We start from the raw sequence: 20,711 nt of genomic DNA, 5'->3' as shown, positions 1-20,711 counted from the left end.
GTATTGGATACTTTAATAGATACTACAGCACAAAGCCAAAAAGCGAGTTCGCGTCAGTAAAAACTACTGAGTTTCATTTATCTTGTACAATTTAGCCAAAAGCTTTAAATACTAAGTCATTCTCCCATAATTCCTGATTATAAAACACACTTGAAAATATTAGTGTGTCCTCAAGGCTTATGATATTTGCTGTCAAATAATCACCTAATCCCATTTCACTTAAGCTATGAAGAAACGAAGTCGCAGAAATATGAAATGCTTTATCCAAGAAGAGACATAAATACATGGCCGGGAGAGACCAACAGGAGGAGCTTGGTCTCCTAACCTTTTTTTTTTTTTTTTTTTTTTTTGATTCGGAGTCTGGTGTGCAGCCAGACTGCCTGCTGCCCACGCCGTACTCTAGCCCTTTCTTGCAACAAATCCAGCAAATATTTACCGAGGGCCTTCTGTGTGCCAGGCACTCTTCTGAGTGCTTGAAGTACCTAAGCGACGGTCCCATGCCTGTCCTTGAGGAGCTCACAGTGTAGTTGACACCCTCAGGGAGTCACTACCCTGCGCAGCGTGGAGAATCCATGAGCTCCTCTGAAGGCTGCTCGCCGTGAGGACTTCACGGCTCATGCACCAGGCTCCTCAAACAGTGCAGGGAACAAGAGAAGCACCCCGGGTCTCTCTAATGACTATGGGTTTCCCTAGAGCTTTCTCTGCTGGAATCTCCCCCGCCCCACTTCTCTGCTCTCCCCAGAGCCGTCCACACGCTCACCAGCCCACGTCCTCTGATTAGCACCCTCCTTGGTCTCAAACCTCTCCTTCCTCCAGGGCAGCCCTGAAGCTCCTTGGCAGGAGCCTGCTCCAAAAGGGCCTGGCCCCAGCTGATGTCTCCAGACTCCTCTTTGGTCTCTGATGTTCTCTGATGTTCAGTCTCTCTCGGTCACACATTTTGTGCTCCAAAAATCCCCATGGTTCCTCAGCACATCATGCTTCCGAGACCTTGCTGGCTGGTGCTTCCACCTGGCACACCTTCAATGCCCCTCCTGCCCCTCTCCACCTGGCATTTCCCCCAGGACACCTCGAAAGACACCCTCAGGGTCTTCCTGACGTCTGGGCAGGGCTCGTGGGTCACTCTCTGAGTTTTCCAGGTCCCCGCAAACTGCTATTGTTGCCACCCTTTGCAACTGGCCTTAACATGACCGCTGGCCCAAACGTCTCTGTGAGCAGCTCCTAGGACCCCAAGGCCCAGTGCCAGGCGTATGTCAGGAGTGTAGCACACATTTGCAAGGCACTAAATGACAAGACTCAGGCCGAGGTCTTCTGGGAAGGAAGCAGCAGATGATACCTGCTCAGGGTGGTTTGGCTTCTTAGCTGGGGGAGGAAGAACCAGGCACAGGCAGCAGGGGGTGGGTCTCTCCTGTGGGGTGGCCCGATACTGTCCCCCGGGGTTTGTGAACCTGGAGGGTGCTAGGAGCCTGCAGGTGGGACGAGGAGGCCAGGTGTTGCCCTGGGCTGTCTGCGCACAGCTTCAGAGAGGAGGTTTGGATGGTTGGGGCCATGGATGGGAACAAGCAGAGACCCTGACTTCTGACCCCTGACCTCACTCCCCACAATGGCTCCCATGGCCTTGCCCTGTGGTCCTCCTGAGTCTCCTCTGCTCGCCTTCCTCCCACACCTCGTGTCTTTTGTGGCCGAGTTGCTTGACTTCCACTTTAAAGGCTTTGTAGAGTGAACGCGCGGACGCCCGTTTTTCACCCGGAGGGATTGGCTCTTGTTGTCTGGCCCTGCTGTAACAGAAAGTCACCATCTGGGAGGCTTCACAACAGAAATGTAGCCTCTCAGTTGGGAGGCCAGGAGTGCGAAATCCAGGTGTGGCCAGGCTGTGCTCCTGCCGGGGCTCTAGGGGAGGGTCCCTCCGTGCCTCTCCCAGCTTCTGCTGCCCTCAGCATCCCTCAGCTCCGGGATGTACGACTCTCACCTCTGCCTCCGTCTCCACATGGCATCTTCCCTCTGAGTGTCCCCTCTGCTTACAGGACACAGCCACCCACCGGAGTCCCCCAAGGACCTCGTCTCCGCCTGATTACACCAGCAAAGGCTATTTCCAAGCACAGTCACTTTCCCAGGTACTGGGTGGTCAGGACTTTGAGTTATCTCTTCCGGGACACACTTCAACCCATAACAGTGAACTTTCTCTGTAGAAACAGTTTTTCCACCTTTGAGGACAAACTCCAGAGAAACGAAGCCTCGTGCGGGAAGAACGTGGCATTAGGAGCACCATAGAGGCAGGTCTGGGTCAGAAATGGGAGGTCGCCGAAGCCAGGGCCAAGCCTGCCTGGTGCCGACTCGCCCTGCCTCTGAGCCCCTCTGGGGCCTGTCTCCCTCCCTCAGAGCTGGCTTCTGACCCCACTCCTGCAAGAGGGCTGTTCCATCTTCAGAGCCTTTCCCGGCTCCCTCTGAGGTCTGCCATGGCTCCCATGCACATTCCCACTGTGCATACTCTGGACTTCCCGTCAACCCTACCATCCTCTCAGGCTGCTTCCTGGGGCTGGTTGTTAAGATGTCACATTTAATCGCCTTGTTACAGGAGCATCAAACGTAGCACACAGTCTAGCACGTACACAACCCCCATCCATCCTGCAGACCCGGCTAAGGCTCTCCTGTCCCTCACTCTATTCCTGCGGGCCCAGCTCTTTCCCAGCTCCTGGGGAGGCCAGCTAAGGCTCTCCTGTCCCTCACTCTATTCCTGCCGGCCCAGCTCCTTCCCAGCTGCTGGAGCCTGGCTAAGGCTCTCCTGTCCCTCACTCTATTCCTGCGGGCCCAGCTCCTTCCCAGCTGCTGGAGCCTGGCTAAGGCTCTCCTGTCCCTCACTCTATTCCTGCCGGCCCAGCTCCTTCCCACCTCCTGGGGAGGCTGGCACTCGTTTCACCACTCCCCGCAGGGAATTCTGTTGACTGGTTTGGAAGCTGAGTATTCATTCCTTTTTTTTCCCCCCATGTCTTAATCTAACCCTCCATTAAGGACTGCATGTCTGTCCCCACAAAATTCATATGTCAAAGCCACAACCCCCATGGAATGGTATTTGGACATAGGGTCTTTGGAAGATAGTTCAGCTTAGATTGAATCCGTCAGGGTGGCCTCATAATGAGATTAGTGTTTTTGTAAGAAAAAGAGGCCAGAGCTCAGGCTCCTCCCCTTTCTCTTTCTCTCCCTCCACCACCCGAGACACAGAAAGAAGGTGCCGTTTACGAACCAAGAAGCAAGCCCTCGCCCAACGCCAAGTCTGCCAGCACCTTCATCTTGGACTTCCAGACTCCGGAGCTGGAATAACATCTGTTTTTAAGCCACCCAGTCTGTGGTATTTTGTTACGGCAGCTGAGCTGACTAATACACCCTCAAGTGGGAAGAAAGCCCCACTGGCCAGGTTGTGAATATATATTGCAACAGAGTGAACAGAAGTAACGTCTCAACAGCCAGTGCAGAATTCCTCTGAAGTACAACTTGTTTGGAAACAACTGTGATCAACCCCTGGGTGAATGAGGGAGACCTCAATACCTGGATATCCACTGATGCCTGAGCTGCAGAAAGAGAGCGTTCAGCCCTGATGTGAGGATGACTATTACCTCCACACTACTGATGAAGGGAATGAGGCTCAGAGAGGTGTAGACCAGGTCTGAAAATCATATTCAGTCCTGGCTGGGTGTGGTGGCTCAGGCCTGTAATCCCAGCACTTTGGGATGCCGAGGCAGGTGGACCATCTGAGGTCAGCAGTTCCAAAACAGCCTGGCCAACATGGTGAAACCCCATCTCTATTAAAAATACAAAAATTAGCTGGCCATGGTAGCAGTTGCCTGTAATCCCAGCTACTCGGGAGGCTGAGGCATGAGAATCGCTTGAACCTGGGAGGCGGAGGTTGCAGTGAGCCGACATTGTGCCATTGCACTCCAGCCTGGGCCACAGAATGAGACTTCATCTGGAAAAAAAAAAAAAAAAAAAAAAAAAAAGTTCAGTCCTTTCCTAAGCAAAACATCATAACAAAGACAAATCTGTTGATGAGGAAACTAAAGAAAACTCAAAGTTCGTGCAGTCTGAGTTCTGTCGGAAGCTATTTAGATTCATTTACTTCCTTCAGCTTGGGTAATTTGGAGTCTAATTCAACTTAACAAAAAATTTATTGAGTTTATTTCATGCACAAAACATTTTGCTATTTGCTGCCATATGAGATGCCGGATAGATCTAACTTTCTGCTCTCTGGTACCTTGTGAAAGATGGGGGTAACTGCAATGTGACTTTCTTAGAAATGTCAAAGACACAATGAGGCTTTGATGGGTTACTTGTCAAAAGATGCCTTTCAATTTTATTCAGCACAGTGAATCTCTGTCACTTTGCCGAGGGCTACATGGACATCTTCATGTGAAAGTTTGTCTCTCGACAGTGAAATGCCAGCCTGTTTCTTCCATCCACCGTCCTCAACCTGGGGTCCTTTTTCTAACCAGGAGGGCATGAAAACCCCCAAGACAGGACCAATTGATCCAAATGTGAATCCACTGTTTTGTTAAATAGTATTATCTATATGTTTTCTTTGAAGAATCCATGAATGTTTAAAACTGCCTGGCTGCCCATCTGCATGGACACGCCATCCCAACAAAATATGCACAGTGCAATTTTATAAATACTGTAAAAAGACTTTTAACTGGAACTTGTGGAGCCTGACATTTGCAGGGCTGACTGTTGGCATATGCAGTGTTTCAGGAAACCGCTGAAACACCAGCAGCAGGAGCACCAAACAGAAGGCCACGTGCTGCTGCTGTCACTGTGGCCTAAGGGACGCTCTGGAGCCCAGCATACAGGGACCTCTGCAGGCAGGAAGGTGGCCCCGCCCTGTGGAGTCACTGAGATAAAGCCAAGAGATGTTTTGGGGAGGAAAAGCTGTTTCTGATGCTAAAACAGGTATCTAAAACGGGACCCAGTGTTCCAGCTTCCCCAGCCTGAGCTTTGAGTGACTTCAGCTGGGACCTGGGTGCACCCGGGTTCGTTGTCACCACCCGTGCTCCTAGGGCAGCTGTCCAACCTCCCACACCCACTCCGCTCATCCTTGACTTAAAGTGAGGTTGGGGGGCAGAAAAATTGGAGAAACACACTATCTTTGGCACCCTTTTCCCTCCTCACCTTCAGCCTGAAAGTCCCAGAACCTTCCTACCCTCTCCACTTGAAAATCTCTCCTGAGGAAACCACCAGACTGAATGCTTTTGGGTCGTTGTGGAACTATTTCTCTTCCAGTTGCCAGCATTTCAACACAGTTGCTAAATCCTCCCGGCCTTTGGGAGAGGCTGGTTTTAGGCCGCAACCCCGACCCCACGCTGAAGTCGGTGTCCCGCCTCCCAGCGAGGGCCGGGATAGGGCTCACCTCTCTCCCTCACTTCCTAACAAACTGTGTGGGTCCCAGGCTGCCTCCGGAAGCTCCAGATCCAGATCCCTGACTGGGGGTGTAGGTCAGGAGGAACGCGGGGCCTCATTCAGGGCCTCCCCCAGCCTCCTCCTCTATCACCATTAGGAGGCCGAGAATCCAGGGAAAGATCTCTGACCACTAAATCTGTGTGCAGGTGAGTCACGGCTAAACAGCAGGCTTTTTCTTTTTAACAAGAGAGCGACGAAGACTACGATGTCTCCGGGCTGCGGGACCAGGCTGCTTCCTCGCACCTGCGCGTGTTTTCCTGTCTTTTCCGCGCGCGCTTCCAGCGCCCGTCCTGCAGGAGAAGGTGCGCCCCCAGCTCCCAGCTCCCAGCTGCCAGCGGGGCACCTGCCGGCCGGACATGGGCCTGGCCTGGGCTCCAGGGGAGGGAGGGCGCGCCCCGGGAGGACCTGCCAGGCTCCTTTCGCCTCCAGGCCGGGCTGACTCCTCCTGCAGAGCCAGGGCCGCGCCAAGTGCGTCGGCAGTTTCTGGGGTTTCCAGCCCCTGAGGACGCGGGGAGATGCGGCCTGGCACTCCTCCCGCGAGGTCGAGGTCGGGGTCGGGGTGGGTTCGCAGGCCAAGCCACGCGGGAAGGGTCGACGGGCCGCAGTTGGGAGCCCAGTTCGGCAGCGGGCGAGGCTCCAGGCCGCCCCTCTGAGGTCTGACCCTGCGCGTGGGCCCCGTGCGCCCTCCGAGTTCCGCGTGGGCAGAGCGGGCCCCGGGTCCTCCGAGCTCCCGGGGCGGCTCCGGCGGCCGCGTCCAGGTGGGGCGGGCCGGGCGGGATCGGCCTGTGTTTACCTGGCTCGCAGGAAGCCCGGGGAGGCGGGGCCGGGGAGCGGGGTGCGCGCCCGTCCCTCCGAGCCGCCGCCGTCAGTCACCGCCGCCGCGCGCCAGAGAGAAGCAGCCTCCAGCCCCGGCGGCCCCGGTCTCCCGACCCCGGAAGGCGGCGCAGGCTGCCCGGGGACCCCGCGCGTCGGCGCTTGAAGCCGAGACGAGCCCGCCCGGGCAGAGCAGGGGGAGCAGGGCCTTGGACCCCGCGGCGCCCCTCGGCCTCGGAGCAGCGAGCGCAGCGCCGGTGGGTGACCCTCAGGGACGGGCGGGCGGCTCTGCCGCCTTTGTCTCTGTGCCCCTCCGAGTGGGGACCGCAGAGACCTGGGCGGGACCCCGGACCCAAGCCCCGCGGGAGCCTGGGACGCAAGATCTGGGACAGGAGCTGTCCCGACGCCCGGACTCAGGGTCCCGCTCTTGGCTGGGGACGCGCAGGGGGAACCTGGGCAGCGGCGCAGGTGGCCGGGCAGGTGGCAGCCGGCGTCCTCCCTGACCCGAACCCACGTCGCCGGCCCCGATCCCCACTGCGAGGGGCTGGGCGCGGGTGTAGACGGGGGTTTACAGCGCCGCGGCCGGACCCTGACAGTTGTCCAGGGGTGGTCTCCAGCCAGGCCCGGCGGTCCCAGGGTCGCTGCAACCGCTCGGCCTCGGGTCGTGGGGCTGAGGGGAGGAGTCTAGGGTGGGAGGGGACGGCGGTCAAAAGCGGCCACTCTGGGCGGGTGCGGAGAGGGCGCTGGCGGCCGGGGCGGGCTGGAGGGTCCTCCCGACTCGCGGCGCCTGCTAATCACACCCCGGGGGCCCAGCGCGCGATCGCGCCCCCGACCCTGCCCCCAGGGCGAAGCGCAGTCTCCCTCTGAGCTCCAAGGGCGGCCGCGAGAGCCCGGGTCCGGGCTTCCGCCTTCGCAGGGCCTGTCTCGGGCTCCTCCGGTCGCTGCGCCCACCTGAGCCCACGTGCGCCGCCTGCAGCCGCCCGCCGGCCCGCCCGGGTCTTCCCTGCAGCCGCCTCCCGGGCCCCACTGCCTGTCCTGGGCCGGGTGCGTCCGGTTTCGGTGGCCCCCGAGGCCAGCGTGTGTGACCTGCGGTCATTTGCCGCCACACTGTATTTTCCAGGGTGCCGGGGGCAGCGCCTTGTGTCCTTTCGCGTCCACCAGAGCCCCCCGTTTTGGGAGGTGGAGTGGGGCTTGGGAAAAGGTTCAAGCGTCTTTGGGGACCCCAGTGCGACTCTGGCTGGAAACGGGCGCGTTCTGGTTCCTTGTTCCGTTTTCCAATTGCAACAACGTGAGAATCAACAAGTGCTCGGTTTCTCTGCGCCTGGGTGAGGGGCGCGTAGGCTCGCTGGGTGCTGGGTTGGGAGGGGCGTGGACTTCGTTCCGGCGAGGCCTCTGCCTGGTCTGATCACAGAACGTCCCGCCTGGAAAGAGTTTTTCAGAGGAAGGAAACGTCAGGGAACATCCAATGTGTGTTTTGGACATTTTATCTGGCGAAGCTCCGGGGGACGGGTTAAGGACGGTCACCCTCAAGTCAGGGAACCATATGGATTGAGCAGGGTCCTGCCCGGAGCTCCCTGGCGGCCACCTCCAGTGATGGGCACCTCCTTAGCGTTTGGGGCTGGGGCTGTGGATACGGCCGAGAGCCAGGAACCCACCTGCCTTTCAGTAGAGAAGGCCAGGGGAAAGGGCACCGCGGCAGAGGGTGTGTGTGTGTGTGTGTGTGTGTGTGTGTGTTTGTGTGTGTGTGTCTTTTGTTTTTTAGGGTTTTGTAGGGGAAAGGGCACCGCAGCAGAGGAGTGTGTGTGTATATGTGTGTGTGTGTGTGTGTCTTTTGTTTTTTAGGGCTTTGTTTTGTTTTCTGTGAAATCTGAGGGGAAAGAACCCAGTTAAAAATTGTTGTAAATGCTGGAGTAACTCCCAGGGAGTTAACTGTTCTGAAACAACCACTTCTGCTAACTCCGGGTTAAACAAAGCTATTTTGTTCAATCCTCTTTGAAAATCCTCCAAAAGTATCACAATTCTGCCCAGAGATAAGAAAGCGTAAGATGCGTCGCTTGTTTTACACCTGGTAGCTCACAGTTCCTCCATGATTTGAGACATGGGGTTTGAGTTTGGTCAGTGGCGGTCCTAGCTGTGTGCACTGATTAAAGTTAGCCCCCAAACGCTGGGAAAAAAAAAAAAAAAAAAAGACCACACTTTCGTGTGGTGTTTCTATTTCTGCCTGAATTTGTCAATGTTAATTGTAAGTTATTTTGTTTGACTTTTAATCCTCCTCCAAGTTCTTTAAAAATATGACATGCTTAAGATTAGCAGCTTCCTCTGTGCCTTTTCTGTCCCCAGGGAGTATTTATCCACCACTTGCACATTGCCAGACTCTCTTTTGAGAGCGGTTTGTCACCTCGGATAACAGTTGGGACGGCCCTAGGATGCTCTCATTGGATGTCGCCATCCTATTCATATCTTCATTTTTTACTGATGAGGAAACAAGGCTCAGAGAGGTTAAGTTATTCTAAGGGCACATGAGAAGAGGGCAGGATTCAGTCCAGGGAGTCTGCACCAGCGCCTAACTGCTGCTCTGCACCGCCGAGGTGAAAAGGATGGCTTGCAAAGGTATTCCTCCATCCTCCTTTTAAAATTCCACCCCTAATGATGAGTGAGTGTACCCAGAGATGTCCCACACACGTTTCCCTTCAAGAATGATTTGACCATAAGGCCACGTCATCCTCTCCTTAGCTTTCTTAGTTGTCAATAAAAAAGAAAAAATATTCTAATTACTCCTTTTCTTTTCTTTTCTTTTTCTTTTTTTTTTTTTTTTTTTTTTTTTGATAAAGTCTTGCTCTGTCGCCCAGGCTGGAGTGCAGTGGTGCAATCTCGGCTCACTGCAACCTCCACCTCCTGGGTCCAAGACATTCTCCTGCCTCAGCCTCCCCAGTACCTGGGTCTACAGAGGCACACCACCATGCCTGGCTCATTTTTGGGTTTTTTTATTTGTTTGTTTTTGTTTTTGTTTTAGTAGAGATGGGGCCTCACCATGTTTGCCAGGCTGGTCTCAAACTCCTGATCTCAAGTGATTCGCCCACCTCGGCCTCCCAAAGTGCTAGGATTACAGGCATGAGCCACCGTGCCTGGCCTCTAATTACTCTTGGGATAATTTTAAATAAGTGGCCATTAAGTAGTAAGACACTTCTATTGGCCCATTGGAACCCCCGAAGGAAGCGGTGGAGCTGTGTAAGGGAAGAGTGCTCACCCCACAGGCCCTGATGCCAGCTGAGCAGAAATGCCAGGCGAGCCGCTGGAATAGTCTCCAGAGGAGATTTTAAATCTCTGTCAAAACCTGTAGTGGACAGGCTTCATCCAGAGAAACAGAAGCAGGTGGAGATATATATTAGAGACTCGTGGCAAGGAATTGCTTATGCAGAGGTAGGCTGGCCAGGTTTGTGGGACGTCTGTGGGACAGGCCAGCCAGAAGGGCAGCTGATCTCTCCGGCCGGCTGAAGCTGCCTTCCACAGCAACATCTCCCGCAGTGCCAGTGACAACCATGAAAGCATGTTCCCAAGCTATTAGCAATGTCTCAGACTCAATAGCCATTAAAGCGCAAAAATGTCATTCTGAATGTTCTTTTGTTCTGGACTTTGTGAACAGCACTGCATTGGTCGGAGTCACCATTGTGAAAAATAGGTGGATGTCTAAAAGATGAGGAGACACAGACCTATGTGAGGCCAGGATCTAGACTACAGAAACAGTTCTAAAATGTGGTAATTTGAAACAAGTCACTCAAGAGTAAAATATGAGACTGAAGAGAAAACCCAAATGCACTGATAAAATACGAAAAGGACTTTAACCCTCTGGAAATCAGGGAATTCAAAACTAAGATGTCAAAAAGGTTTTTTTTACCTTTACTATGCTGGAAAAATTTAAATTGTGACTATACCAAATATTAGAGAAAGTGCAGAAAAATTAGACCTCACATGAGTTCAAGTAGAATATAATTAGGAACAAAGATGTTAGAGAATGATCTAGAAAAACTGAAGATGGGTGTATCCTAAGATCTAACAATTCCACTTCTAGGTATCTCCTCTAGGGAAAACCTGGTCTGTGTGCATAAGACACACACAGTGGATATTCACTGAAGCAATATAGTAAAACCCTGTTTTGAGATCATTGTAGATTCACATGCAATTCCCTTCACCAGTTTCCCCCAACGATAATATCTTAAAAACCATAGTACAATGCCACAACTAGAAATTGAACATTGATACAACCCATTAACTTTGTTCAGATTTCAGAGTCCACCAGTTTACATGTACTCGCTTTATAGACTGCTCTGTGTGTGTGTGTGCGTGCGTGTTGTGCACGCGTGCTTAATTCTGTGTAATTTTATCACCCGTGTAGAACCATGTGACCACCAACACATCAGAGGGCAGGACAGTTTCATCACAAGATCCTTAATGCTACCCTTTATAGCCAAGCTGACTTCCTCCTTTCCCCTCCCTAAGGCTGGCAACCACAGTATGGTTCCCATTTTCTATAAAGAATGCTCTATAAATGGAATCATACACTATGCAACCTTTCGAGACGGAATTTTTCCGCCAAACACAATTCCCTTGAGACCCATCCAGGTTGGCAAGCATGTCCATAGGTGTTTCTTTTTAATTACTCAGTGGTGTTCCCCCATCTGGATGAACCATGGTGTGTTCAACCGTTCACCCGGGAAGGGCGCTTGGATTCTTCCCAGGTTTTGATTATTGCAAACAGAGCTGCTGTGAACATTCATATACAGGTTTTTGTGTGAGCATAGTTTTCATTTCTCTGGGATAAATGCCCAGGAGTGCAATTGCTGAGTCATATGGTTAGCACATGTCTAATTCTGTAAGAAACTGCTAACTCTTCTCCAGAATGGCTACACCATTTTGCATTCCCACTGACGGTGTGTCAGTGATTCAGGACCTTCCCAGCCTGGGCGGCATTTGGTATTGCCACTATTTTTTTCTTTTTAATTTTAGCTGTTCTAATAAGTGTGTAGTGGTATCTCCTGATGGTTTAATTTGCATTGCCCTGATGGCTAATGACATCAAGACCTTTTTATGTACTTATGGCCATCTGTGTATCCTCCTTAGTGAAAAGTCTGTTCATGTCTTTTGCCCACTTTTTAATTGGATTGTTTGGTTTTAACAACTGAGTTTTCATAATTCTTTATATTTTCTAGATACTGGCCTTACCACTCTGTGATTATTTTCTACCAGTTTATCTTGTGTTTTCACCCTCTTCACAGAGTCTTTTGCAGAAAGTTTTAGAGTTTGCTGCATTCAAGTTTATTAATTTTACCTTTTTCGGATTTTGATTTTTGGTGTGAAGTCTAAGTCTTCACCTGGCCTGAGGTTCCCTACAAATTTTATAGTTTCACATCTTACACTTAAGTCTCTTTTCCATTTTGAGTTAATTTTTACATGAGGTGTGAGGTTTAGGTTGAGGCTTATTTGTTTTGGTTTGGTTTGGGTTTTGCCAATGAATGTTCAGTGGCTCTGGGACTATTTGTTGAAAAGATGATCCTTCTTCCATTCAATTGCTTTTGCACCTTTGTTAAAAATCATTTCCACTTATTGCTGTGGGTCTATTTCTGGGTTCTCTATTCTGTTCCATTAGTCTCTATGTCTGTCTCTCTGCCAACAGCACACTGTCTCGATTATTGTCATTGCATAGTCAACTTTAATCAGGTGGAGTGACTTCCTCCCACTTTATCCTTCTTTATAAAAATTACGTTAGCTATTGTAGGTTCTGGGCCTTGCCATATGAATTTTAGAATAGCTCGTTTATGGATACAAAAACCTTGCTGGAATTTTGATAGGAATTTCTCCAAACGTATAGATGAGTTTAGGGAGAATGAACAGTTTTACTGTGTTGAGTTTTCTAATCCATGATCACAGCTTTTCTCTCTATGGGTAATTAGGTCTTCTTTAACTTCTTTCATCAAATGTTTGATAATTTTCAGTGCACACATTCTGAATCTGAAGTTTTTTTACAGTGTACATAAGTGTTTTATTTTCTTTGGGGCATTTCTAAATGACATTGTGTTTTAACTTCAGTTTCCACGTGTATTGTGGAGTATGTAGAACTGTGAGTAATTTTTATGTGTCAATCTGTATTCTGCCACCTACTGAGCTGCCTTATTAGATCTAGGAGGATTTTTTTGGTAGATTTCTTGGGATTGTCTATGTAGACCATCATGTTATCTGCAAATCGGATAGTTTTATTTCTTCTTTCCAATTTATAGCCTTTTTATTTCTTTTTCTTATTGTACTGGTTAGAATGTCCAGTGCTATATTCAATAAGAGTTGCAAGAACTTGCCTTATTCTGATCTAAAGGGTAAAGCACTGAATTTTTACCACTAATTATGATGTAGCTATGGGATTTTTATGGATGTTCTTTATCAAGTCGATAGTCCATGTCTCTTCATGAGTGTGTGTTGTATTTTGTCAAATGTCTTTTCTGGGACAATTTATATGTTCATGAGATTTTTCTTCTTTGACTTCATGGTATGATGGATAGTATTGATTGACTGACTCTCTAATGCTGACCCACCCTTGAGTGTCTGGTATATATTCCACGTGGCCATGTATATAATTTTTTATATGTTGCTAGATTCACTTTACTAAGATTTTGTTGAAGACTTTTGCCTATAAGTGTTTGTGAGAAAAATGTAGTTCTCATTTTTCGTATAGTCTTTGCTAGTTTCAGTATCAGGATAACTGGCCTCATCAAATGAGTTAGAAAGTGTTTCCACTTGTTCTAACTTTTGGAAGAGGTTATATAAAATTGCCATAAATTTCTCCTTAACTGTTTTAGTAGAAATTTCCAGTGAAACCATGTGGGCCTGGGGATTTCTTTCTTGGGTATTTCCTTCCTTCTACTTTCTTTGTATATATTTCTTTGGGTATATTTAGCTGTTTTTAGTTTCTTGAATTAGATCTTAAGATTATCGATTTGAGACTTTTCCTGTTTTCTAATATAAGTATTTCAGGCTATGAATTCCCTCTCAGCACTTCTGAACTAGGTGTACATATTTTGTCGAGTAAATATTTTGATACAAAGAAAAGGAGGGAAACACATTAATTCCCCATGAGTAAGGCTATAGATTTATACTATGATCTACTTATGACAGTTAAAATAAACTACCCAGACTTTGTGTATCAACATGGACAAAATTCTAAATAACAGTGTTGAATGGAAACCAACAAACTGCAAATGAATACATATAGTATTATTCTATTTATTTAAAATTTTCAGATACGCAAAAGAACACTACATGTGATCATGATTACATGGGATTATATGATATATAGGAGCCATGCCAAGTCATGTTATCTTCTAACCTCGGGGAGGGGAGAGGATTGGCTGTCTCTGTATGGTTTTGTTTCTTAAAAATATTTTGAGGTTTTATACAAATAACAGAATGTATTATGTTTTTTGATGAAAAGGATAAACCAGTTGTCTTGTAGATTATTATCTGTGCTTTTTAATATGTTTGAACTAATTAGTAATTTATATTAGCAATAAATAAACTGATGTAAAGTTTGGGGGAAAATGACACCAGTGATAATGAAGCATTAGAGAAGATTAGAAGGCCTCACAAAGGAATCTGAAAGTAGGTGTGGAGGTGAAATTACTGAAATTTGGTAAGAGCACGACAGTGACAAGGAAGGCGAAGGAGAGGAAGAAGAAAGGGCAGGCGAGACAGTCTCTCCTCCTCCTCGTCATTTGTTCAAGCAGTATACGTGCAGAAAGGGAGGATGAAGAGATTGATCTGAAAAGAGAAGCATGCAGAAATGGGCAGGAGCCAGGACCTCAGAGGAGTCGGCTGGATTTAGCACAAGCCTGGGGATTAACAGGGTGTTTGCAACCTCACTCCTGAGCCAATGACTTGAAGAAGAACCATGAGAATCTAGCTAAATCTGAAAAGATTTAAGGAACAAAATTTTTATGGGCATCCAGCCCTTTTTCCTTCTTGCCTGTCAGGATTTATAATGAGCGGGGCCTCTAAGAGAAGTCTAGTATGATTCAGACAGAGGCCAGCACGCCGGGGCCCCACTTCCTGTCACTCTGCAGGCGACCTGGCTTAGAAACTCTGCAGGTGCAGCATGGCTGCCCACTCAACAGCCTCAGGAAGTCCCCAAAGCCCTATCTCCTATCTCCGGTGGGTGGGCTCTCCCCCATTGGCCCCGAGGGAGCCTCTGCTCCTTTCCTCTCCTGTCCCCTCCAATTTCATCTGAGAAGGCACCCAGGCCAGTGTGGCCCCAGCTGCCCGGTGTCCAACCCCTGTTTCCAGGGGTGCAGCTGGGGAAGGTGGTGCAGGCAGCGACCACAGCAGCTACTGAGCCCCAAGAAAGGAGTCCAGCACAGGGGCAGGGGTGGGGGAGGCATGGTGGCCAGAAGAGTTATTCTAGCGATTTATGTTTACATCAATTCACTTTCTTTAAGAGTCAAGGGATTAACATTCAGCTTACCCATTTTCCAAAGGTCAAGAAAGAAAATGAAGTTTTATTCATAGTAAGTGATTAGCCAATTTACCTGTTTAATTTTGCATTAGCGACCACATATAAAATATATAAAAAGGCAATTAATAAAGAGGAGATAGAACATGGAAAGGAAGGACCCGGAGGCAGAGATGAGGGGGAGGCAGGAGGCTGGAGAAAGGGAGGTTTCTCAGGGGCTCAGGGAACTGCTGGTGTTGCGGCCCCACCTTTGGGGGCATCTGGTGACATGGGATGTTCCCAGAGAGCCCTGCTCCTTCCAGGTAGGAAGGTATACCGAGCTGCCCTGCAGGTGAGAGCACAATGCCCCGTGCTGGGAAGGGATGGAGCTCAGGGCAGCTCCACCCGCAGACTCCGTGTAGGTGCCCTAGGCTGCTTCCTGGCCGACCACCAACCCGGAGAGACAGAGAAAGGCTCCACTCAGATCTGCTTTTCACCTGGAGCCTGATTAAGAAACGTAAAGCTCCAGAGGTCAACACATGCTGAAAATAAAACGAAGCTACCTCGATCAGTTTAGAGTCCTAGCAGGCATGGAATTGGCTTGGTGGCTGGACGCCCAACTCCCAAGCCAAGCATCTGCTGTGGCCCCCTGACCTGCTCACCAGGGGAGGGGACAAGCTGGCTCATGTGGTCTTCACCCACCTGCATACGTTACACTGAGAATTCAAATTAAATGCAGTCCTAGGCCCGCCCTGGCATACCACCCCACCGTCTTGGGGACGGGCCCAGGAATACTTATTTTAATGAGCTCCCTATCAACTCAGGATCACTGCTGTAAGTGAAGGAAGGAAACAGACAGTGCCTCAGGTCGACACAGCTCATCTGAATAGACACACACAAGCTCTCAAATGCTTACTTTCATGTGATCAGGAAGTCCTTCACGTTTCACTGATACATTGAATTTGCATTAGAAAGAATAACTAATTGATACTAAAGCTTTTTGTTGACAGTTTATTTGCATCATGTATTTTTGATGCATTCTCTATATATAGAGTAACATTTTATATCCTGCATGAGTCTTCATCTGATGTGGAATGTTTATGGATACTCATTTTCTTCATCTTTCTTGAATAGTTGAAAGCTAACATGTTTGCTAAACTTGCTGTCAAAGCAAAAAATTATAGAACTATGTTGCAGGCTCCTCACATACAGCAAATGTACCGTGACTTTTTAAAAATTCCTTGGTGTCTACTCTGTACAAAAATACCATACTGTCCATTTCAGGTACATTAAGAGAAAGTAGATGTCGTTCTCGCCCTCCAAGTGCTTATAGTTTTGTTAGGAAACTTAGAAGTTCCCAAGTAATTTCCCAAGGTAAAATAATTGCCCAATACCCTGCCATGTATACAAAATGCCGCAGAGTTTCTAAAGAAGGGGGTTGCGCCCAGTAGAGGAGTAGGCTGGATGATGATGACTAGAACTGGCAGAATTATACTGAATGGAAAATATACTAGCAGAGCGTGGTGGCTCACACCTGTAATCCCAGCATTTTGGGAGGCCAAGGCGGGGGGATCGCCTGAGGTCAGGAGTTCGACACCAGCCTGACCAACATGGTGAAACCCCGTCTCTACTAAAAATACAAAAATTAGCCAGGCGTGGTGGTGGGCAGCTATAATCCCAGCTCCTTGGGAAGCTGAGGCAGGAAAACTGCTTGAACCTGGGAGGTGGAGGTTGCAGTGAGCCTAGATTGCGCCACTGCACTCCAGCCTGGGTGACAGAGCAAGATTCCGTCTCATTAAAAAAAAAAAAAAAAAAAAACAAAAGAAAGAAAATCTACTGTAACGTTTTGGTGTCTTCGGTGCCGCAGTTCACTTCCCACTTGGCCTCCACTGTCCCGGGAGCTGCCTGAGCTTCTCCCAGCTTGCCCGTCTGGGAGACTTCTTGGGACTCTAGCTGAGACTCGAGCTGGGATTCCCAGCTGATCATTGGCATAGACCACTCCTTTCTGGAGTCGCCTCCTTGCCCTTGTTTCTCAGCTGTCTCCTTCCTTGCACAGCTTCCAAAAACATGGCTGTGTCTTCTCCAGTTTTGGTAGTGTTTTGTTTATAAGGGTCTTAAATGCTACATTGCAAACTTCTGTTCTAGAAAACTGTTAAAATATGTGTTAGCCCCCACTGATGTCTACCATAGTGCACAGTCCCTGATACTTGTTGCATAAACTGAGAGGCGGATTCTGCCAGTTCCACTAATCATCATCCAACTGATCCACAGCAAAAGCCTATTATTTTCCAGAAGTCATGTGTCTAAATCTGTTCTCCACCAATCAGAAGCTAAAGACCTGGCATGATTTATTCAGCTTAAATTGTTGCCTGAAATTACCAGATAAATTAACTCAGTAATTTGACCAAAAAAAAAAAAAAAAAAAGGACTCTCACATATTTGAGGAGCTAGGTTTCTCTTACTTACGTGGGTTTGTGGCAGGCAGTGTGGTCTGTTTGTTTTTATTCTGGTTCTTTCGACTATCTGAAAACGTAACAACCTTGGGATAACTTGAGAGCGAGATGGATGAGGTGCGAACACCAGCTATAGTTGTCTTTCTAGAAACACAAAGAGGATCAGTTGTATTTCAGAAACAGGCATAGCGCGTCTGTGGACGGCCTCAATATATCATTTTAGATTGCCGTGTGAAAGGTGTTGTGATTTTACAAGGGAGATGATGATTCTTTTATTCTGTCATTATTTTCATATGTCAAGACATATTTGAAGAGAGGAGGATTTAAGCAAGGTATTAAAAGCTCACCTTATTCCTTTCAGACTAGTGATTGAAAATTGGTGTATGCAGGGTGGGAGGACTCAGAAGGGCTGAGGCCTGGCAACAGCCTTCCTAAACATGCATGTTTAAATGTATGTGAAATGTCAGGGTTAAAGCCTCATAGGAAAGAGTCCTAATACTAAGAGAGCTAGATAAGCAACACCAAAATAAACCGTACTATAGGAACTTAAAGTAAAAGTCCTTTTTTTTTTTTTTTTTTTTTTGAGACAGAGTCTCCCTCTGTTACCCAGTCTGGAGTGCAGTGGTGTGATCATGGCTCGCTGACCCCTCAATCTCTGGGGCTCAAACGACCTCCCACCTCAATCTCCCCAAGTAGCTGGGACCACAGACAGGCACACACTGCCACACCAGGCTAATTTTTTTATTTTTATTTTTTGTGGAGACAAGGTCTCTCCATGTTGCCCCAGCTTGTCTCGAACACCTGGGTTATTCCCACTTGGTCTCCCAAAGTGCTGCGATTACAGGCGTGAGCCACTGTGCCCAACCTTCAATTTTAATGGGAGGTACATTAAAACATGGATTACGTTTCACATGATTTCAGAAACAAACAAAACAACTAGATTTGCTCAAGAAGAGAGAAAAGGTCCCAGCGGTATTTTTGTATGACTTGATCCTCACGGAGTCCTAAATCTTGTAGATTCAACTTCGTTTGTTTTTACAACATGTGTAGAAGAGGAATTTGAAAAATTTACCCTGATTCCACCCACAGAGGTTTATTCCTGACCTCTTTCGATGGAGTGACACTTAATTACTATGACACCTGTGCTCAGAGGACAGCTCTGAAGGTCAGTAACGTGGTTTTCCAAATCCCAATATTTCCCCATCCTTTTCTTGGGTGAACTTTTCTTGCGACTCTCTCTGGAATTTTCTGCTGTTGGTGTGATAGACCTTGTGACTAACAATGTATTTTGTAAAACAGTCTGGAGGCCCAGAGAAAGCCAGATATAAAAACTGGCAGGGAGAAGCCAGGCAGAGGGCATTCATTCATTCATCATTCATTCATTCCTTCAAGCAGGCCTAGCTCGGGCCCAAATCAGTGCCTGGGGGGCTTCCTGAAAGGAAGAAAAACACCCCACGCTGAGGTCCTTGTCCTGGGTCAGTGCAGGTCTGAACGCCTGAGTGCCTCTGGGCGTCACAGCCCCACTTCACAGCTGCCCCTCCGCGGCCTCCCAGGTGTGTGCAGCATGTCTGAGGTCACCTGGCCGTGACGGTCACAGCTGCACCCGATGCTGCGGGGGCTGACCTGATTTTAGAGGTTTCTATTTTACCAGCGTTGGGAGGAAGCCTACAGGAGTGTGTGTTCCCTGCATGAGGACTTTGAGATCCGTAATGGATTCACAGAAGAATGCTCGCACCAAGCAAGAGCGAACCCTTTAGCATACCTCACCCGAGATAAGGTGGGATTGGTGCTTCATGGGCTGAGCACAGCTGTGCTCTTCCTGGATTGCAGGTCCTGCTCTGTCTCTGGAGACACTGGGGGTCTGCCCTGGAGGAGGGTCACCTGGGGTGGCCTGGGCCACTGCAGCTGCTCCCACTGCACCCAGGCCTCTCCCGTGCCCACCCCAGGGCCCTCTGTCTCCTGGGGGCTTCGCATCTGAAGCTTCAGCCTCAAGCTGAGGGAAGGCAGCTGGGTCCACAGCCATGACCACTGTGACTTTCTCTGCGTCCCTTCGTCCCCAGCACCCCAACTTTGGTGTCAAGCCCCATTTCCTCCGGTGGCTCACCCACACTTCCCTTGGGGTGTCCCTTATTCCTCCAGAATCAAGGCTTCGGTTTTCTGGGAGGAGCCTTCAGTCCTGGCTCCTACGCTCAGCTCCCTGGGGCTCACCAGGTGGTCTCTTCTCCAGATGCACATGGAGGGTGCTGAGCTGCGTGGGCGCGGCTGGGGGTAAGGGGGAAGAGCCAGCACTTCCCTTGCTGTTCTCTCATCCACTTGACAGGCATTTGTCAAGCACTTGCTGTGTGCTACTGTGTGCTGTGTGCCTACTGTGTGCTGTGTGCCTACTGTGTGCTGTGTGCCTGCTGGGTGTTGTGTGCCTACTGTGTGCCATGCACCTGCCATGTACCATGTGCCTGCCATGTGCTGTGGACTACACCAGGTCCTGGGGACACCATGGTGATAAGACAGAGACCCAGGTGGGCTTGCTGTCCTGTGGCGAGGGTGGTGATGCAGTACACGTGGGGACGGGGAAGCAGAACGCTTGGGCAGTGACACAGTGGCTCTTCTCAGCACCTCACAGGGTCCTGGTGGCTTCCAGGACACTTCAGGCCCTCTCCTGAGGCTTCCAGGTCCCCGAGCCCCTGCCTGTTCTGGGTTGGGGCAAGTGACACCTCCACCACCTGGCTCCAAGCCATGGCTGCCCCAGCTCCAGCTCGGGGACCTGTGGGACCAACTGTGGCCTTCACTTTCCCCCGTCAGCCGCCCTCGCGGAGGGTGCAAGGGAAAGTGTGTCTGCCGGGCAGCGTCCGGCTACCACAGCCAAGGGCGGTGGGAGTGTGTCCTTGCAGTGCCCTGGGACAGCAGGAAGGAGCACCACATGTGGTAGTGTGTGTACATGGGTGTGTGGCGTGTGTGACTGTGTCTGTGTGGTGTGTGTGTGGTGTGCATATAGTGTGTGTGGGGGTGTGGAGTGTGTGTGTGGGGGTGTGGAGTGTGTGTGTGGTGTGTGTGTGGCATCTGGAGTGTGTGCGTGTGTGTGGTGTCTGTGGAGGGTGTGTGTGGTGTGTGTATAGTGTGTGTTGGGGAGGCGTGTGATGTGTGTGGTGTGTATGTGGCATCTGGAGTGTGTGCGTGTGTGTGATGTGTGTATAGTGTGTAGGGGGTGTGGAGTGTGTGTGGAGTGTGTGCGTGTGTGTGGTGTGTGTGTTATGTCTGTGGAGTGTGTGGTGTGTGTGTGTGGTGTCTGTGGAGTGTGTGTGTGGTGTGTGTACGTATAGTGTGTGGGGGGTGTGGGGGGTGTGTGTGTGTGTGTGATGTCTGTGGAGTGTGCGTGTGGTGTCTGTGGAGTGTGTGTGTGTGGTGCGTGTGTGGTGTCTGTGGAGTGTGTTTGTGTGGTGTTTGTGGAGTGTGGGTGTGGGTGTGGGGGGTGGCCTGTGTGTTAGAATCCAGCTTTCCGCCCTGTCTCTGTCTGTGAACCCTGGTGCCACGCACAG

At 49.7% G+C, this 20,711-nt stretch overlaps 1 protein-coding gene across 2 annotated transcripts in view; it reads left to right on the top strand.

Annotated features, from left to right (window-relative positions):
- Nucleotides 1–6,228: 6,228 nt before the first annotated feature.
- The window catches only part of MBP (myelin basic protein), a 150,472-nt gene continuing 135,989 nt past the window's right edge, over nucleotides 6,229–20,711 (top strand). Inside the window, exon 1 of one of the 2 annotated variants that reach the window (XM_025365477.1) lies at nucleotides 6,229–6,512. The gene's annotated coding sequence lies outside the window, so the exon portion shown is untranslated. Of the gene's footprint in view, nucleotides 6,513–7,398; nucleotides 7,544–20,711 lie in introns of those variants that run through there. The other variant, XM_025365478.1, reaches the window with a different exon arrangement.

The sequence above is a fragment of the Theropithecus gelada genome, chromosome 18 (assembly GCF_003255815.1).
Source record: "Theropithecus gelada isolate Dixy chromosome 18, Tgel_1.0, whole genome shotgun sequence".
Taxonomy (NCBI): Eukaryota; Metazoa; Chordata; class Mammalia; order Primates; family Cercopithecidae; genus Theropithecus; species Theropithecus gelada.
This window is presented reverse-complemented; position numbering and strand designations above follow the sequence as displayed.